Source organism: Ovis aries, chromosome Y, assembly GCF_016772045.2.
Source record: "Ovis aries strain OAR_USU_Benz2616 breed Rambouillet chromosome Y, ARS-UI_Ramb_v3.0, whole genome shotgun sequence".
In the NCBI taxonomy this organism is placed as follows: domain Eukaryota; kingdom Metazoa; phylum Chordata; class Mammalia; order Artiodactyla; family Bovidae; genus Ovis; species Ovis aries.
In genome coordinates, this window is record NC_082741.1 from 14,785,934 (window position 1) to 14,806,929 (window position 20,996).

Genomic DNA, 20,996 nt, shown 5'->3' on the forward strand with positions numbered 1-20,996 from the left:
CAGCCTCTGAGCTCATTTCGGGGTGGGAAGAGCTCATTCCCTCTCTAGTTGCAGAATTCCTTCTGTGACTGCAATGCATTTGCTCCTGAGGCCCTTCCTGGGGCTCTTTGGAATGCATCTGTGCCCAAACACACACTAGAAATGCTGGAAGATGACCCTCCCTGGCTTCTGGAGGAAGACCACAGCCTGGCTGGTCCTTAGAGGCCCCAGACTGACAAGAAGCCCTGGGGACTCAGACCCCAGCAGATGAGATCACACCTGGAGTTCCAGTATGTCTGTCCTCCCTCCACTCTGGAGTGATATCTCTTCTTACCCTCTCTATGAGCCCACTCTGCCTCTTCTTGTCCTTGGCAAGAACAGATTCAATGGCATCTAGACCTCAACAAAAGAGGCTCCCTCCTTCTTCCTCCCCAGTGAAGACTTGCCAGATGTCCAGGTCATCCTAACTCTAGCCAGTTACTCCTGAGGGTGGTTCTTCTACAGGCAAAGCAGCAGTAGGGTGGAGTGGGCAGGGGGTGGGAGTTTGAGGGTCCGCACCAGGGAGATAGGACAGCAGGGGCTAGCCCAGAACTAGGGGGAGGAAGGAAATGACAGCAGAACTAGGAGCCTGGTCTCCTGGCTCTCAGAGCTGCATCTCATTTCCTGGAGTGGTATCAAGATCACTGAGGGCACTGCAGCCTGCACTTGGGGGCTGGGAGTGTCCCTAGGTGGTAGGGATAGAATAAGAGAACAGAATGCCCAAACAGTTAGCTTGATACTGCATTAGGGAACTGTAGATAGAGAAGAAACTTTACAGGGTTTTGGGAGACCACAATGACACTCAAGAAATTAATAAGAAAATTCTGCAACACATAGGCTAGCTTGATTCATAAAGCAAAACAAGTTGCTTAGCATCAAAGCCAGGTTGCCTTGCTTAAATCAAGCTAACTTGCTAGCAATAACACCATGCTACAGCGCATGATACATGGCCCAAAACAATCAAAGACTGGTGGCATGAGACGTTCCTCCTGCCTAGTGAGCTCCATGACTTAGTAACCCCCAAAACATGCTCTTTGGCCCCTAAGACACGTTTTTATCCAGAATGTGAACCCTAAACACTAAAACTACAGCAGAAAACAAGACCTACAACCTTACCAGTGGTCATCAAGTTAATGACTCCCCCAAACAGACTCTGTGCATACAAAACACAATCTCTTATGGAAAGGCGACTTTTCAAAATGAAAGACCTACACTGTACTGAGACCTGAAAATAACTTTCCCAAGTAATATAACAGGGAAGTTTAGTGTGCTGCAGTCCTACTGAGCAACTGAAGTGAACTATCATAGTCCTAGCCTGACCATATAGAGCAGGAAAACTAAACTTGCCTGCCCTACCTGGCGGAGGCAGTGATGATGGAAATGTGTTGTCTACTAAAGAAAAAGATGATCTTCCCCCCTCTCCTCTTCCTCTGACTGTGAAAGTGTAACTGAGTACTTAGGGAAGCACAAGGCTTGTGAATCTGCCAAGTGTCCTATTCTAATGAATCATTCCTTTTCTAGCACTTCGTCACCTAATTTCTTTCTAGTATTAAGTGTTAGTCAGTCAGATGTGTCTGACTTTTGTGACCCAGTGGACTGTAGCCCACCAGGCTCCTCTGTCCTTGGGATTCTCTAGGCACAAATACTGCAGTGGGTTGCCATTTCTGACTCCAGGGGACCTTCCCAACTGTACATAAAGGAGACTTCATTAATGTGCAGTAGAGGATACCCCTGGTTAACCTGTTACAGAAAACTGCCTCTATAAACTGAGTCTATAAATTCTACACCAATTCTATACCTCTGCTTGGCCAATTGTTTATTTATTTAGGTTTTAAGGTGAATGACTTGCGGCTATTTGTTCCATCATGAGATGTAAAGCACTGTGGTGCCAGAGCTCTTGGGAGCCCTGGAAACAACACCTAATGGTTTCACAGGGTCCGACTCTGTTTCTCTTTGCCTAGGTGACATGCCAGTGGCTGTTTCCCCTTCCTATTTCCAAGGTGAGATGGAGGGAGCACTGAGACTGGACACACAGATTAGAGAGGCTCAGAGAGAAGTTGGTGAGGGCAGCCTGGGAGGGGATGTTTCTAATAGTTACAAAGTGGCTGCGGGCGCATCATTCTTGGTGACTGTGAGGGACACCTAGTGAAACTATCATGTTCATCTTCTAGTTACAAATATGTATGAGGTAGGTGACACACAACACAAGTATAACAAATGTTGTTTTATGTTAGTTATAAAAGTTAATAGAGTCAACCCTAAGAGTTTTCATCAAAACAAAATTACTTTTTTCTATTTAATTTTGTATCCATATGAAATTAATGTTCACTAGACTTACTACGCTCATAACTGCAGGATGGATGTAAGTGGACTCATGATGCTGAACCATTAGAAATCTTAATCAGGGATATATGTAAATTCGATTAATATCTCAGTTAGACTGAAAAAAAAAAGCCATCATTTTCCACTCAGGGTGTCTAAACAAATGAAAAGCAAGCAAGCCACAAAAATAATGATAGGCAAACCTGATCTGCGTGGTGGAGCAGGGACACCAGGGAGACCACTCATGCTGAAACTGAAAAGCCAAAGTTCATAATCTAAGGCACAATTATGATATTTTTCCAGGCCAGTCCATATTTTTTAAAGTTAAGAAACCTGTTACACTAACTGTTGTAAATGCTTGTTGTTGTTCAGTCACTCAGCCCTTTCTGACTCTTTGAGACCGCATGAACCTTAGCACACCAGGATTCCCTGTCCTTCACTTCCTCCCAGAATTTGCTCAGATTCATGTCTGTTGAGTCAGTAATGCCATCTATCCATTTCATCCTCTGTCATCCCCTTCCCCTCGTCTTCCATCTTTCCCAGCGTCAGAGTCCTTTCCAGTGAGTCAGCTCTTCGCATTAGGTGGCCAAAGATTTGGAGCGTCATCAGCCCTTCCAGTGAATATTCAGGGTTGATTTCCTTTAGGACTGACTGGTTGTAAATGTTTAGAGAAATAAAAATAGTAAATATTTTTTTTTTTTTTTTAGTACTCTGTGATCTTAAGCAATGAGAATTAAAGTGTTTCATTACTTTGCAGAAACGTCAGCAAGGAGTCCTCTCAACTCTGATTCCTTTCTTCTCAGCACATAACTTTCAACTGAGGATGAGGATCTTTCCTATGTACATCCTAGCCAATTGTCACCCTAGTTCCTAAGCCTGGATCTGTTTCCAATGTCTCATTCTTTGTGCTTTCAGGCCTGATACTATTTCCAAGTTTCTTTATCACTATCAAGTGAAGTAACATTTGCTGGCATCACTGCCTCTGAGACATCTTCATTTCTGTTGTCACAAGCAGGCTCTTTATTTAAGTTTTTCCAGAGGATGGGGAATGAAAACCTGAAGCTGGATTCTAAATTAAAATGACAATACCTCGTATTTGGCAGAATTTACATCACCAAGTGTTTCACTTTCTTCATCTCAGGTTCTTCCCCAAAAACTGAAACATCTTCAACACGGGCCTTACCGTGGTTTTCCCTTTTCACAAGTAAGGGCTGGGGATACAGAGAGTGACACAGGAATGATACATCCGGCCAGGTGCATGTATCCCTAAGCCATCCCTGGGCCAGTCTGGTAGGGCAGTGTGCCCAGGAAAGTCTCTGAAGACTGGAATACCCTACTCTGTTTGTGGGCAGTGAAAAGCTTAGGGAGTACTAGAGCACAGAATAGGAGCCTCCTTTCAGGTGCCACCACCCACCCCAGTCTAGGAACTCAGCAGGTCTGTGCCAGGTCATCCAGGAGTATGGGGTAATGGTGCAATATTCGGGGAGAAATCCAGAAAGGCCTAGATTTACACCTACCCTCAGCTCAACAGCCCTCCTCCAAGGGCTCAGGCTCAGGCCATCTCCCAGAACGACACCTCCCAGTACTGCCTGCCCTCCACAGAGGCAAGTAGGTAGATTCACTGATGGGGTGTCACCAGCAGGATCTGGGGAGCAGCTGTGCACAGAGGCCCCTCCCACAGGTGAGGCAGGAGATATGAAGGGTGTGGGGGCCCTAGTCCGGTGCCATGACTGCAGAAGCAGAGCTCAGGGACTCTCTGCCATGGCCAGGGCTCTGATCACACTTTGTCTGCACAGGAAGGGGACTGGCTGGCAGCCCCAGGCACTTTTCTCCCTCTGCCCTGAATTTCCCTGGATTCATGACCTTGATTCCTCCTCTTTGCACATCTTCCTCCTCTCAGGGTCCTGGCCCCAGTTGGTCCTGACACAGACACTCAAGAGTCTGCAGTGCTGGGACAGAGGGTCCACATATTCTTCTCTGGAGACAGCAGTGACCAAGAGTTACAGTCAGGTGTGCTGGGATCAGCAGTGGCCAAGGGCTACCCAGGACCCCCAGTGCATTATATCATCCTTGCCCTTGGGGTCTCTCTCCATTCTCCATTACAGTCTGGCCACACAGCCTCCCTTGCCGCCTCCAGCTGCAAGTAGAGGACTCACTGTGTTGCCTGAGGGCTTTCTTTCCAGGAGCACCTCACTCCCAGGGGTCCCACACTTAGGGAGAGAAAAACTTCCCTGGACTCACCACCCAGCCCTTATCTAATACGATACAGGGGTTGAGTGTCTGGGGTCTGAAACCAGCCTCCCAAGCACAAGTTCTGAACCTAACCATGGCTTCGGGAATGGGTCCCCAACACACTGCACCTTCCTCTTATAAGATAGCAGCAGGATCAAAGTCTCTTAAGAAAATGACTTGGGAAACTAAAGGGTGCTCATTCTCCTCCTGACCTGAGGGCCTCAGACCGCAGACACTACCCAGCTCCACGACAACTAGCACGGAGGAGGCACCAGAGGTGGTGAAGGGGACCAGCTTACCTGAAGATGACTTCCACCCACACTGGTTCAGTTCACAACGACCTCAGGTTCTCAAACACCCGGTTTCCCTGGTCTCCTATCCTCTCAGTCACCCATGTCCTCCTAAGCCTGAGAACAGGAACCAAAATGCTCCAAAACCAAGACGATGGTATGTTAACATGTGTATTTAGGAAGCCGGAGAATAAACTGAAAACTGGAGAGGCAACCCCGCCATGTGAGTGCTAGGACCCTCTTATCTCCAAATCTGAGTAATTTCTCAATGGCTGGACCAGCCGACAATCGAAGTGCTGAGCTGGTGCTCAGGTCCAAGGGCCCTTCCTCAAAGGACACCGACCACCGTCCAGCAGCCCCATTTTGGTCACTTTCTAAGCCCACCATGCCCTGGAACCTCCAGAGGGGAGCCCATGTCCAGAACCAAGTGGCGGCAGACACTGGTTTGCTGGAATATTGCGTCTACAGGGTCAGGCCTCTTCAAAGAGCATGTGGCTGCGTCTGGCTCCTCACCCGCTTTGGCTTTTACTCCACTCCTCGGCCCAATAACTCATTGTAGGGAGGCAAATAGTACTGGGGGTCTGTGGGGGTGAACCAGGGGCTAGCTCAAGGTCACCTTGTGAGAAAGCGGGGGACCCAAGGCGGGAACTTACGGTTTGTGCAGCCGCGCCTTGGCACAAGGTCCCTGCTGAATGCTCAGAAGAGAGAAGCGGTGACTCTGTAGTATGCCGAAAACAGGCGGCCCAACCAACCCAGGTCCTGTTTCTTCCTGGAGCAAATCTCACGAGATCTTGGGATCGCGAGTGTAGTCTCCCAGAGAGTCCAGAAAGGGAGGGAGGACACGCAGAGATAGGGAGGGGTGGTGTCTGTGGCCACACCCACCAGAATGGCGTTGTGGGGTAGGCGCATTAGGGTGGGGTAGGGAGGGGGTAATGGCACCCCACTCCAGTACTCTTGCCTAGAAAATCCCATGGACAGAGGAGCCTGGTGGGCTGCAACCCATGGGGTCGTTAAGAGTCAGACAGGACTGAGCGACTTCACTTTCACTTTTCACTTTCATGCACTGGAGAAGGAAATGGCACCCCACTCTAGTGTTCTTGCCTGGAGAATCCCAGGGACAGGGGAGCCTGGTGGACTGCCATCTATGGGGTCGCACAGAGTTGGCCACAACTGAAGCGACTTAGCAGCAACAGTAGCAGGGAGGGGTAGGGCTGGCTGGGGGTAGGGTAGAGGGGTAGTGTGTGGGTGGGAGTGGAGTTGGGGGTTCGTTGGGGGGGATGGGTTGGGGACTGGGGTTTAGGTTGGTGGGGGGCGTTGGGTTGAGGGGTGGGGGAAGGTGGGGTGGGGGTGGGATACGGTTGTGGTGGAGGTATGGGTTTTGGGTGGGGGTGGGGTAGGGTAAGTGGGAAGAGGCCCTTGTAGCTGGGTGTCCAAGGGGCATTTGGAGGTACAGGTAGACAGGTTCACACAGAAAGCTAGGCAGTAGGAAGAATAGGGAGTCCAGGAGAGGTGGGGAGGGCTCGGAGAGAGGGGGGAGGTGTGGTGCCTGTAGCCATGTCCACCAGTCTGTTCCGGGGGAGGAGCATTTGGATGGGGGTAAGGTGAGGGTAGGGAAAGGTGGGGGTGGGGTAGGAAAGGATGGGGATAGCGATGGGTCTGCCTGGGGTGGGTGTGTGGGAGGGGTGGGGATGTGGAATGGGTGGGGGTGTGGTGGGGTGTGGGGGTGTGGTGGACGTGGGTTGGGATTGGGGATGGGATAAGGTGGGGTTGGTGGTGGTGTGGGGGAGTGCGGTGGGGTTGGGTGTAGGGCTGTGGGATGGGGTGGGGATATGGGTGTGGGGTGGTGGTGGGGTAGGGGAAATGGAAAGAGGCACCTTGTAGATTGGTGTCCAAGGGGCATTTAGGGGCACAGGTAGGTGCACACAGAAAGCTACACAGATAGGAAGAACAGGGGGCCTCACTCAGAATGTTGTGGGCCCTAAGGCGTGGTAGGCTTGCAACAGGGGCACAAATTGACAAGGAATGACATAGATAGATGCACACTGAGAAAGCGGTTCTCCAAGTCAGGTGAGCCCAGAGGTCCTTGTTTTTGCTCCCCTGAAGGAATGCACAGGCAATGGAACAGGCCAACATGACTGGTACCATAGAGCTGTCCAAGGTGACGGGAGAATGCAGAATGCAGGCATATATCACTCAGCTGTCCAGGGCGAGCACTTCCAACCCTACTTGATGCTCTGCAGTTCGGCCCAAGTCATGATCAAATGCCAAGATTTTGTAACCTTTGAGGATAAGTCACAGAAGTGCAACCTGACATGATACATGAGCAAGTGAAAGAATTTAACCAGGACAAAGAAAGTCAGGTGGTTACCAAAATTCATGTGCCTGGAAAAGAAGCTTGTACTTCTGCATATGTGCAAGTTTCCTCTCAGGGATGTTAGTGTGTACATGTGCATGTGTGTGCACTTGTGCATGCAGAAGCGCCTGCCAGTACACTTGTGAGTATGAGCTGTCAGAACTGACCTAGCCAGGTGATGGAAATTGGATAGCAAAAACATGAAAGCCATCAGGAAAGGTACATAGACTCTGGCCAGCAGAAGCACTGAAGCCAGGGTACTGATCCCTGTTATTTCACTGAGTGAGCAAGTTCTAAGTGGAATCACAGTGGTGCACCCAGAATGCCTGGCAGAAAGGAGAGCCAGGAGGAAACAGCCTGGGGAGTGTGCAGAGGAAAGTCCACTACACCCGCAGTTTATGAAAAGTGAAAAATGTACCTAATGAGCTGGGAGGAGGAACTACCTAATTAATTATTTAGCTGTGGATATTTCCAGTGAAAGAGCCAAAAATGTTTCCTGGCTTCTTGCTGGCTATAGTAAAATGTGAAGAGAAATTAGAAAAAAAAAAAAAAAAAACTTTAAAAAGGAGACAGAACTTGCTGATTGGGAAAATTTCCAGTCTTTTATGATGGCAGAAGATGCTAAAATTAATGGCTCTCAAGCAAAGATCATGTTCAGGGCATTAGGGTAAGGTGGTCTAAATATAACATTGTACATCACCTATATGTCAGTTCTTAATTTTTTTATTAAAGTTTCTAAAGGTGAGTCAAAAATTATGGCATCTGGTCCCATCACTTCATGGCAAATAGATGGGGAAACAGTGGAAACAGGGTCAGACTTTATTTTTTGGGCTCCAAAATCACTGCAGATCGTGACTGCAGCCATGAAATTAAAAGACACTTACTCCTTGGAAGAAAAGTTATGACCGACTTAGATAACATATTGAAAAGCAGAGACATTACTTTTCCAACAAAGATCCACTAGTCAAGGCTATGGTTTTTCCAGTGGTCATGTATGGATGTGAGATTTGGACTGTAAAGAACGCTGAGCACCAAAGAATTAATGCTTTTGAACTGTGGTGTTGAGAGTCCCTTTGACTGCAAGGAGATCCAACCAGTCCATTCTGAAGGAGATCAGCCCTGTGATTTCTTTGGAGGGAATGATGCTGAAGCTGAAACTCCAGTACTTTGGCCACCTCATGCAAAGAAATGACTCATTGGAAAAGACTCTGATGCTGGGAGGGATTGGGGACAGGAGGAAAAGGGGACAAGAGAGGATGAAATGGCTGGATAGCATCAATGACTCGATGGATGTGAGTTTGTTCCAGGAGATGGTAATGGACAGAGAGGCCTGGTGTCGCTGAGTTGGACATGACTGAGCAACTGAACTCAACTGAACTGAAAGATGAATGAGACTGTAAAATTCTCTGTTAGGCCTCAGAAATTGGAATGGGATGTTTCATGTCATTATTTAGTCAGGCCTATGCCCTCTAAAGAGTTTAGGGGTGTCATTCAGAGATGATTTCAGTCACACAATAGGACTTTTACCAAGTTTCAGGGTGTTATTCTCAGCTATGTCAGCAGAAAAACAAGACAGAGTAGGTCTTATTATGAAGACATGTGATTGTGGATTTGCAGTGGGGTTCTTTGGGATGGACACCAGAAAGATTATCAGGAGACACACCGAGTTTTTAAGATAACATATTTATGTTCAGCTTGGACTGAAAGGTATAGCAATAGTACAAAATAAGAGAGCTCTGTACTTCTACCTTCGACAAGCAGGAAATAGGCTAGGCAGTTGTTTCACGGTAACCATATACTACCCACCTTTCACGCAATGGAGTCATGTCAGAGGGCAGAATTAAAAATTCATATACTGAAGCCTAGAAATCTTCCAGGCCTTGAATCCTAATTCAAGCACTGCCAACAAGAACCCATGGGATTTCAGAATTGCTACTATTGACTCCCATCTCCCCTCCATTTTCTGGAACAGGAGCGTCTTGGCTATGAAAGTGAGCAGATTAACTCATCTATTTTGTTCACAGATCCTCAGGCCTAGAGGAACTACACTTGTATAATTTGAACTGTTGTGTAGGAGGACTCGAGAATCTCCTGGACTGCAAGGAGATCAAACCAGTCAATACTAAAGTAAATCATATTTATTGGAAGGACTGATGCTGAAGCTGAAGCTCCAATACTTTGGCTACCAGATGAGAAATACTGACTCATTGGAAAAGACCCTGATGCAGGAAAGATTGAAGCAGGAGGAGAAGGTGACGACAGAGGATGAGATGGTTGGATGGCATCACTGACTCAATGGACTTGAGTTTGAGAAAGCTCCTGGAGTTGATGATGGACAGGGAAGTCTGACGTGCTTCAGTCCATGAGGTCATAAATATTAGGACACAACTGGGCGACTGAACACTTGAGATACTGCACAACTGGACCCTGATCCATATCTGGACCTGACTTATATGAAAAGGTCCTGTATTTCAAGTTAATGCTATAATGGATAAAATCTTTGAAAGCATTGTCAGGAAAATGAATTTGGCACATATAAGTATGTAAACAACTTCTGGCTATGTGTGGTTTTAAATTATGTCCACAAATCCTTTCCATCAAGGGTGGACTTTATACTCCCCTTCACATGTGTGTGGACTTAGTGGCTCACTTCTAATGTTAGAATATTGTAGAAATGAAAATGAAGTGTCTATGACTAGGTCATAAAAGGCACTGCAGCCTCCTTGCTCATCCTCTTGGATCACTCACTCTAGATGCCAGCTTCGTCATATCTTGAGAACACTCAGGTAGCCCAGTAGAGAGGCCCACGTGAAAAAATTTAGGTTTTCTCCCAACAGCCAGCAAGGAAACTGGTTTTAACAGCTATGTGAGTAAGCCATCTTGGAAGGAAATCCACCAGCCCATGCCAAGGCTTCTGATGATGGAAATCTCATGAAACCCTGAGCCAGCACACTCAGCTGAATTACTTCTGGATTCCCAACTTTCAGTGGCAGTATGAAATATTGTTTTAAGCTGTTAGTTTGGGCTAATTTGTTATGCAGCAGTTCATTAATGCACTGCCAACTTTGGGCAATGTCTTTATCCAGGGGTGCCTGCCAATTTAGTCCAATCTAAGCCAGAATCTGCTATGTCAGTTTAGTAAAAATAACCTACCCTTGATCTGAACACCCTCAGTATCGGATCTAATTCCTTACCACTCACCTCAACATCTTATCAGCCTTGCCTAGCCTCAGGAATGATCCTCTCAGTTGAGCCAGAATCTACCCTCACCCTTATGGTCCTCTTAATTAGCTTCCATCCACTGACACCCACCCTGCTGTTGTTGTTTTTCATTGCTTTTCAGTCTCCCAGTCTCTCTTTGCAGCTCCATGGACCCACCCTGTTCCTTAGCTATAAATCCCAGCTGTGTCCATGCTGGAGTCAGACGCAAGCTCAATCTCTCTCCCCTAATATAAGACCCTGCTGTAGTTCTCTTACCTTGAATAAAGTTTTTCTTACCACCTTTTGTAAGTGTTATGAATATATATATTTTTAACATTTCCAAGTCCTGTTACTAGGAATGATTCTCAAAGGAATATTTTTATACCTTTACTTTTTATTCTATATTCATTTGGGGGAACAGATTTCTAGAATTAAAACATTTCACATTTTTTACCATGCAAACAGAAAGTATCATTTAAAATATATTCATATATGTTAAAAAAAACCCACCTTGTAGTAATGTGAAAAAGATGCGTATATAGACATGTCAGTGTATATACACATGTACCCTCAGGGTTGCAAGGAAAACTTAATTCTCAGTAAACTACAAATTAAAACATTCAGCAGGCAAATAGTGAAATTTTTGTAATTGCTAAAAATCATAGGGAAGGCAATGCCAAAGAATGCTCAAATGAATGCACAGTTGCACTCTTCTCACATGATAGTAAAGTAATGCTCAAAATTCTCCAAGCCAGGCTTCAACAATAGATGAATCATGAACTTCCAGACGTTCAAGCTGGTTTTAGAAAAGGCAGAGGAACCAGAGATCAAATTGCCAACATCCGCCGGATCATTGAAAAAGCAAGAGAGTTCTGGATAAACATCTATTTCTGCTTCATTGACTATGCCAAAGTGCTGGGGTCCAGCCTCAGCAGAGTCCAGGGATACCTTAAGGATGGACGATGTTGGCGAATGAATGAATGAATGACACGGGGTGACCAAGCTTTAGCGAGGGAGGCCCGTCACTTTATTTTCAGAGAGGGCTTTTATACCCTGAGTTGTACATTGAGCAAAGCGAAAAATGTAGAGTCAACTCAACATTCAATCAGTGTTAACTTTTATCAATATCAGGTTCTTTCCTGCAAGAGTCTTATTTTTCCTACATTATCTTCTGGCCCGGAGGCCTGTTGATATTTTATGACCTCTTTTTGATAAGATGCTGGGGGCCAGCACAGGAGATCCCACCCATGACAAAGTCATGTAGAGAGACCTGATGGGCAAGGGGAGTCAGGTCTCAAGGGGTCCTCTGCCTGAGCATCTACCCTGAAACCAAAATCTGTCTGTTTACCGTCTGCTATACTATACTCTTCTGACATAACAGGGGCCTATCCCCGAAAGAGTTAATTCAGAGCTCCAGGTAACAGTCTCCTGCATATAAAAATAATGTCTCAGTTTAAACCCATTTGATGGCTCTCTAACTTAACTGACCGGTCTGCCAGGACTTTTACAACTTGTGATTGTTTACAGCCCCTAACCATGAGAGGAACAAACCTTAAAATATCTTAAAGATATAGAGCCTTTTACAGTTAAGAATCAGTTTGGTGAAGAGTTTGTTGAGTTAATGTTTGCTGCCAGGCCCCCATATCATTTCTCTTTTAGGCACCTGGGAGGATATTAATCAATGTAATCAGGTTGCAGAAATAGCAATACTAGACTTTTGTGTTAATGAATTTTTTCTTTGTTATAAATCACTGTACTTCTCTGTCATTGTTATAAATTGTTGTGTTCTTGCTATGTAAGAATGTAACTTTAGTGCTTTTTCAGAGTGGCACCAGACTTTGGGAAGAACAATATTATTATCCTTATCAGAAAAGGGCTGTAAAATGCTAATTGGCCTTCCGGCCATAAGATGACATAAATCATCTAAGACTTGTGTATGCAACTAGGTATGCAGAGAGAAAGTCTGGTTTCTATAAGAGTCAGGGTTGTTGACACTGCATAATTTTGTATTATCCATTGATCTCTATGTACTATCAAAAGTATAAAAGGCCTTTTCAGAAAATAGAGGATGGGCCAGTCACTGGAAAGACTGGTTTCCCCCGTGTCTTTATTTTCACCCATCTGGGGTGTGGAGGGTCTCTGAGTCTACTTACTTGTCCTGGTTTCTAAGACCCATGCGAGAGGGAGCCTAAGGCGGGCACCCTCCGCTATTCAAGTGGATGCCGGTGACCTAACATAGACGGTGCAAGTTCCTTGTCTTGGAACTTTATTGGTTTTCCATGTAAACCAAGTTATTAAGCCTCTTTTCTCCACTAATTTTTCCTACTACACTATTTCTTCTCAATCTTTTTTATATTTTTAAATAAACAAATTTTTCCTCACCAAGCCATCCCTGCTTCAAATTACCCTGGATCCACCAGGGCTGGACCCCGGCAATAAAGGTTGGTCAGCCAGAAATATAATTTTCCCTTGCAGTGTTTCTTCTTAAATTCCTAGTCTGCATTGTCACCCTTAAAGTACAGAGTTACATTTTTATGGAGCAAAGATTTAGTGGGTTACAGCAAAGAAAGAACTTACTAACTCAAAGTCTAATGTTGCTAATGCTAAGGTTACTGCTTGTTTCTTCTACATCCTAACTATATGCACTGCCAGGAACACAATAGATAAGGAATGTGGGAATTTGGCAGCAAGCATTGGCTCAACGATGTTGCAAGAATCTGGATAAACCTGCCAAGAAAGCTAGAATGCTAACAGAGGGTTTGAAATACTTTCATGCCCAGGAGATTTATCAACTAGAGCCTAAGTTGATTTTTTTTTCCCCAGAGAATGGTGGTTGGGGATAGCCCACTGTTAATGTTGGAAGAGTTGGTGATAGGCATAAAATAGGAAGACAGACAGATTCTGATTTGGGGGTAGATGCTCAAGCAGGTCGAGGGGGTCCCTCAAGTCCTGATCTGTCTTGCTCAACAGGTCTCTCCACATGACCTTGTCATGGGTGGGATTGGCTCAGGGAGTCCCTCGAGTCCTGCATTATCTTGTCATAGGTGGGATCTCGCCTGCTGGCTCCCAGCACCAAAGCCTTTGACAGTGTGGATCACAATAAACTGTGGAAAACTCTGAAAAAGATGGGAATACCAAACCACCTCAACTGTCTCTTGATAAATCTATATGCAGGTCAGGAAGCAACAGTTTGAGCTGGACATGAAACAAAAGACTGGTTCCAAATAGGAAAAGGAGCACATCAAGCCTATATTTTGTCATACTGCTTATTTAACATATGCAGAGTACATCATGAGAAATGCTGGGCTGGAAGAAGGACAAGCTGGAAACAAGATTGCCAGGAGAAATATCAATAACCTCAGATATGCAGATGACACCACCCTTATGGCAGAAAGTGAAGAGGAAGCCTCTTGATGAAAGTGAAAGAGAAGAGTGGAAAAGTTGGCTTAACGCTCAACATGGAGAAAACTAGTATCATGGCATCTGGTCCCATCATTTCACAGGAAATAGATGGGGAAATAGTGGAAACAGTGTCAGACTTTATATTTTTGGGCTCCAAAATCACTGCAGATCGTGACTGCAGCCGTGAAATTAAAAGACACTTACTCCTTGGAAGAAAAGTTATGACCAATCTAGACAGCATATTGAAAAGCAGAGACATTACTTTTCCAACAAAGGTCTGTCTAGTCAAGCCTATGGTTCTTCCAGTGGTCATGTATGGATGTGAGATTTGGACTGTGAAGAAGGTTGAGTGCTCAAGAATTGATGCTTTTGAATTGTGGTGTTGGAGAAGACTCTTGAGAGTCCCTTGGACTGCAAGGAGGTCCAATCAGTCCATTCTGAAGGAGATCAGCTCTGGGATTTCTTTGGAAGGAATAATGCTAAAGCTGAAACTCCAGTACTTTGGCCACCTCATGCGAATAAATGACTCACTGGAAATGACTCTGATGCTGGGAGGGATTTGGGTCAGGAGGAGAAGGGGACGAGAAAGGATGAGATGGCTGGATGGCATCACGGACTCAATGGACATGAGTCTGAAAGAACTCAAGGAGCTGGTGATGGACAGGGAAGCCTGGCATGCTGAGATACATGGGCTCACAAACAGTCGGACACAACTGAACGACTGAACTGAACTGAACTGATACATAAAAATATTTTGAGTTCAGACAAAATTTCTATTTAAATAAAGGTAGGTCACATTCTAAACCTTTTATTAAACATATGAAAAAATAAATAGTATCATGTAATAACCTACAAATGGAAAGGAACCTAAAGAAAGGATATGTTCTGCATAATTCAATCACTGATATACATCAGAAACACAACACTGTAAATCAAATATATTTCCATAAAAGTTTGCAAATAAATCTTTTAAAATACAAGGTTATAAAAAAATCCTAAAGAAAGAAGGTATATATGAATGCAACAAAAATATAAAACAACCAATATAAAACTTGTTGGGATAATAAAACAAGAGCTGCTACTTGGAAAAAGTAAATGAGATACATTGATACAACTGTGGCAAATCTAATAAGGGGAAGAGGAAGTTAATTCCAATACTAAAAACGAAAAATAGTATGGTTTTCTGAGAGGATAATATTCAGCCATGAGTGGAATTACTTTTGTTTCAGGGAAGGTCCAGTCAAGCAAAAACCTGGGAAAAGAAAGGAGGAAGGAAGGAAAGAAAGAGGAAGAGAGACAGGGGAAGAAAGGAAGAAAAAGAAAGGAAGGGAGTAAGAAAGAAAAGTAAATGTCTCAACAGATGTTGTAAACTAAAAAAACAATTCTCTTTAAATTCTAAAACAGAAATAGAAACTTATTAAGCCATATACTCACTGCCTTTGATGATACTAATAACAAGAAATCCCATTTACACATCACTGTTTAGAAGTCCTGGCCAACAAAATAAAATAAGTTTTAAAAAACTAAAGGTATGCCATGTTATTTGTAGAAAGACAGCATAAATAAATTTAAAAAATTTTATTACTATGAATATTAATTTTACTTATAAGTTTTGGCACCATTAATAAATTTTATCTGAAAAAAAACCAAGCAAAATAGACAAGGAAATTCACAAAGGCCAATAACAAAATAGTGATCTTGACAGACAGATATTCAATGTATTTGTAAACAAATGACATTGCCTTAAAAATATAGTGGTATCAATAGAAAAACAGAGAAAGCTCCTGAAAGGACTCAACTCACTATTAAGTATCTTTTATTTCTGGCACAGAAACTGACTCAAGTTAATTCTAAGAAGCAAAGCCCTGATGGTATTATCTCTTCTCAGTTTTTCTTTTTGTGAAAATCTAGGAAATTTAGTTTGGAAAGGGAAGAAGAAGGTAGAGACTTAAAGCGCCTTTAAGGAGTAGGAAGAAAGGGAGGGGGTTGGAGATTCCATTGTGTGATTTGAACAGCATTGGTGAAGCTCACACAAGGGAGGCAGTAAGCCATTCAGGCCTAGGGGAAGAGCATTTCCAGAACAGCAGGTGCAGTCTTTGGATCGGGAAGAAATGGAATTTGCCAAGGAAAAGCAAGGCCAGAGTCACCAAAAACAGTGCAGCAGTGAGGAAAATAGTTGAGTAGAATGACAGAGAATGGAAGAGAGGAGGTAGTCAGGGTCGACATCACTGGAACCTTTTTCAGTTCAGTTCACTTCAGTCACTCAGTCGTGTCCAACTCTTTGAGACCCCATGAATTGCAGCATACCACACCTCCCTGTCAACCATCAACTCCTGGAGTTCACCCAAACTCATGTCCATTGAGTCGGTGATGCCATCCAGCCATCTCATCCTCTGTCATCACCTTCTCCTCCTGCCTCCAATCCCTCTCAGCAGTAGTTGGCAATAAATAACAACTTGCACTCCTTAGGAGCAAAATACAGAACAAACAACAGTAACAGTGTTGATAACACTAAGCAACAATAAAAACACACTTCATAGTTTTACTATAGAAACAGACTAAAGGCGATACGTATGCAAAAGTCTGCACGTTTAATTATACATAGAAGTCTTCACCTGAGACCAGAACACACACATACAGACTCTTTCTACAACTAAAGATAGTATTTTAAGCTGAAACTTAGTAAAGTGCTTTGGCTCAGGCAAACTAACTGGAAAGGCCTAGTAAAATATTCAAAGTGCAAATCAATCAATCAAGCACTGAGTAAATAAATACAATAGAATTTACACTCAGGAAATTACCTAAAATGCAGACAACAGACTCACTACAGCTTAGTCATCTGCAGTCCTTCCTCTTCAGTTCTAGAGAGTTATGCTAAGCCCTTGGTGCTTATCACTTTCCAGCATTTTGGAAAGCTTACAGAATTTAAATAAACTGAGGAGGGAGAAAAAAGTAACTGGGCAGAGATAAAGAGGAAGAGAAAGAAAGAGGAAACGGAGAGATTTCTCCTGGCATAGGTCTACAGCCAGGATCCAAGCTTCCCTGAATGGTGCAAAGAGATTCCTAGGTATCTGTGCCAGAAGTGGAGAAGGGATGGCATTAAAACATGCCTAAGGAGACTCACCTCCAGGAAACCACAGAGGCAGCCAAGTGTGCTGATGTTCAGGAGTCAATTTTTAGAGGGTACCCCACAGGTCTGTGAAAGTGCCCTTGGAGATCGCAAGAAAAAAAGTTTCCACAAGTATAATCACAGATTAGATAGCTGGATAGATTAGAGGAAGGATAATAACTCTATCACCTGATAATTACCTAAATCAACAAGACAATTCTTGCACATCAAACGGTGTCAAGTGAGACTGAAACTCAGTATTACTGTGATAAAGTGGGAAATTACACACACAAAGAAGTAACTATTAACTGTAATACATTCGTGTCCAAGGCAATATAAGATACAAACTGAAATCTTCACATGTTCGACTAGGGTAAGAGACCCGTAACTGGAAAAGCTAAGGAAAAGTTCTATAAGGGGTGTAATCACCCTGGGACGTTTTTATCCACTACATTTACTATTTTTGGACAACTCCATTGTAGCTTAAGGGGAAGAGAATTTAGCCCAATTTATAAACTGAACAGATTCCCTATGTTTGAGCCTTTTCAGTTAAAACTATGGGTCCAGGACACATGGGTCCAGGACAAATAAAACTGGACAGCAAGACTTTTGTCCTTGAATCTTAATTTGCTTTACTACTGTGACTGAGACAGACATGGATACTTCACTCTGACTAAAGGCAAGCCAAATGGGAAAGGGGACAGAATGAATCAAATTCGCCTTCTGATCACTCAACAGGAGTTCCACAGGCACCAGGCCTCATTCTATTAACTACATCTGCTTCTCCAACTGCATTCAATGATACACAGGGCCTGCTTGATGCTTGCAGGGGCCCCTCGACAAACACAGGCATTTTAATGGTTGGCATCCTTGAGATGTCCCTGGGTTAGGTAAAGACACTCTAAGACAGTGTTCCTTCTTCCATGGTGCCATGCCTGGAGTGACTGTGTGCCTCTTCCTCAACTGGGACAAGAAGCCACAGCTCTCTGCTGACTAAATCCCATGTCTGCTCCAAACTCACATCACAGCTTCTCCATCAACTTTTCCACACCAGGCTTTCAGAGCCAGGTTTTCTTAGATCAGCACAACAGAGGCACCTCAGAGAGTTCAGCAGCACAGGGGACCATATAATAACAAAGCCATTCCAATCTGCCTGTAAGTTAATACTGAGATCTTCAAGGCAAGAAAACAATTGAAAATTATGTTGCTAAAACACTTACAGATTATATGTATACTAGAGCTTTCGAACTTACAAATAACATGAAATACCAAAATAGGTTGTTACTTTTCCTCTCTCCCCCTCTCTAATTCTCTCTCACACACAGACACACTTTTTACGTGTTAAGATAATTATATGAAAAACAGGTAATATATTTTAAAATAACATCTCAACCTTCAGATCAAACAAAACTGTACTTCATGATTAAAAATAACACATAAATTACTTAGTTTTCACTATATTTGATACTGTGAATAATGTTATAATTTAGATTTTTTTGTTTTTAATGGGGATTTTAATTTTGACTGAAATACTTGCTTCAGACTTCCTGAAAGTAGAATTAATGGGTTATTGTTTGTTTGTTTTAACGCCTAGTTTTAGATTTGGGGAGTGATGGTTCAGAATCAGATGTGTTCACAGTAATGGATGCTACTTCCACCAATCCTGGTTGAAGAGGTTCCAGTGATAACTGAATAACAAACAACTTTTGTTTCAGGAGGTAATCCTTCTAGCTGCTTATGCTTCTTAAACATTTGATGACACTGGGTCTTGTGCTCCATTTTTTCTTTGAAAGTTAAAAACTATAGCTGACATTTGGAACACTGGTGAAAACTCTCTACCCAGTGCCCTCAATGACAACTCATGTATGGTGCTGCAGTTTTCAAACTTTTGAGACAAAACATGCAAAGCAAATTATTAGTGTTACCATGGTATGCTCTGAAATGTGCATCCACATCTGCAAAGACTGATGATCTGCAATCAGAAACCTGGCATACATAGGGCATTTCACCAGGCTTATGATTGTCTTTCATGTGCTGTAAGAGAACTTGATCTGTCTCAAAGTATAACTCACAGATTTTACAGACTGCAGAGAGGTTCTGCAAAGTGTGGACACTTTCAGTGTGACACTGAAGCTGGAAGGGAGTAGGAAACTAGCGGTGGGAGTGCTGGCAGGTGATGTGGTTTTTCCAGCTGTCACCTCTCTGCCTCTTAACTTCCAAATGGTGCTTCATGTGATTTAGAACTTTGACATTTTTTAGAACTTTCAAGCAGCTGAGGCACTTAAAGGCTATGTGAGTCTTAGGTTCTGGCTGCCCATCTCCTTGCTGTCCATATTAGAAGTCACGAAATAACGCAATCAGATTTTCTTCTGTGGGATCAACAATCTTGTTTTGACTTGCTAAACTTGGAAAATCCATTTTTGTCAGTCCATTTTCTCCTAAAAGACTTACAGGCTTGCAATGAACATTGTCCCTTGGAAAAGCTGTTGGAAAAGGTTCTCCATTCTGAACATGGCTTAATGAGGTATGAACACTGTCTGGTGTGCTTTGCTCAGTAGTCAATGTATGAAAAATACCTAGGGGACAGAGTTAAAGAATAGTCCCCTATAATTCCATCACTGAGTTTAGGCCTTTTGGGATTTGTACTATTTGTTTCAGAAGTGGAAAATTGCTTTGACACATGAGGACTTTTATTCATACCTCCTGCAGAAACTGCTGTTTCTACTGGATGCTGCAATGAACTGGTGAAGGTAATCAAAGGAGAACATAACTCTGAAAAGCTATTAGGCACTATTTGTGGTGAAATATTGTTATAATCAGCTTCAGACAAAGGCTTAATAATAACAGAACTAAGTGTTGATTCAGAGTCAGAAACTGGCAAGACAGTCTTTGCTGCTGATGTGGGAGTCAATGACTAACAGGCAGTAATTTGTGAGCATTATCTTTCCTGAAGTGACCATACCTTTTTCTCCTTGAACATGAACCTGGGATAACTATGTTCAATATGTTTGAAATGACTGGTTTTGAATTCGATGTCATCCCAACAAAGATCACGTCAGCATCTTCATTTACATGTTCCACTCCAACCAAGATCAGTTCATCATCATCATTATCTACTTGTTTGGTTTCTCCCTCGCTTTTCTGCGGTTCTGGCTCTTGTTCTTCTTCACATAACATACATGGTGGTTCCATATTTTAAATATATATATTTTTTTAATCCTGAAGAGTGTGGCCACAAGTCCCAGTGATTTCTTTATATAAACTGCCACCTAAGTATAAACATACTACATATTAGTTAAGTACAGAAAAATGTGCTATTTGATTATCTCCAAAACTCTAGGGTAGTTATAAACACCCTTATCTTACATATAACGACTTTGAGCATCAAAGAGACTAAATGACAGTTGAAAAACATATGACTACAAGTCTACATGACTCTAGAATCATAGCTTTGTCCTATGTTCATCTTAAACTCTTCTATTTAAAAACAAAAACAAAAGAAAAAAACCCAACACCACTGATTATGGGGAAAAATCACATGTAAAGGATGAGTATTTTTATAAAAGCACTATTGTACAGTGTTTAGAAACATGGACTTCAGAGTCAAAGAAAATTGAGCTGGAATTCTAAGTTAGCCACACACCAGTTGCATCTTTTTAGGCAAATTTATAACTTTTAAATCTGTTTCTGTACCTTAAAGACAAAAATGCTTATTTCTTAGACTTAAGGTTAGTAGCTCTTTTTAAAAAGTGTCAGCTATTCAGTGGCATCTGTTTTGTAGTAAAATTGGAAGAAAACATATCTTAAATGCACATCACAACTGATTCACACATACTAGTTTCATAAATGTTAATACAGAAAATAGGTAGCAAATTCAAAGTATAAAGTATCTATATACATAGTTAGCAAAAAGCACAATTCAATGTCAAGCACTTAATACAGACCTAGCAAATTAAGAATGAACTCTCTTGATAATCTCACCTCAATTCCACACTGATATATCCTAAATATCTCCCTCTAATCCTGACTAAACTCAAATCCAACAATGCTTCATCCTTCACTCCACATG

At 43.1% G+C, this 20,996-nt stretch overlaps 1 pseudogene; it reads right to left on the bottom strand.

The window, feature by feature from the left end:
- Window positions 1–18,848: 18,848 nt before the first annotated feature.
- On the bottom strand, window positions 18,849–20,119 carry LOC132659079 (zinc finger protein 280B-like; annotated as a pseudogene).
- Between the last annotated feature and the right edge of the window lie 877 nt (window positions 20,120–20,996).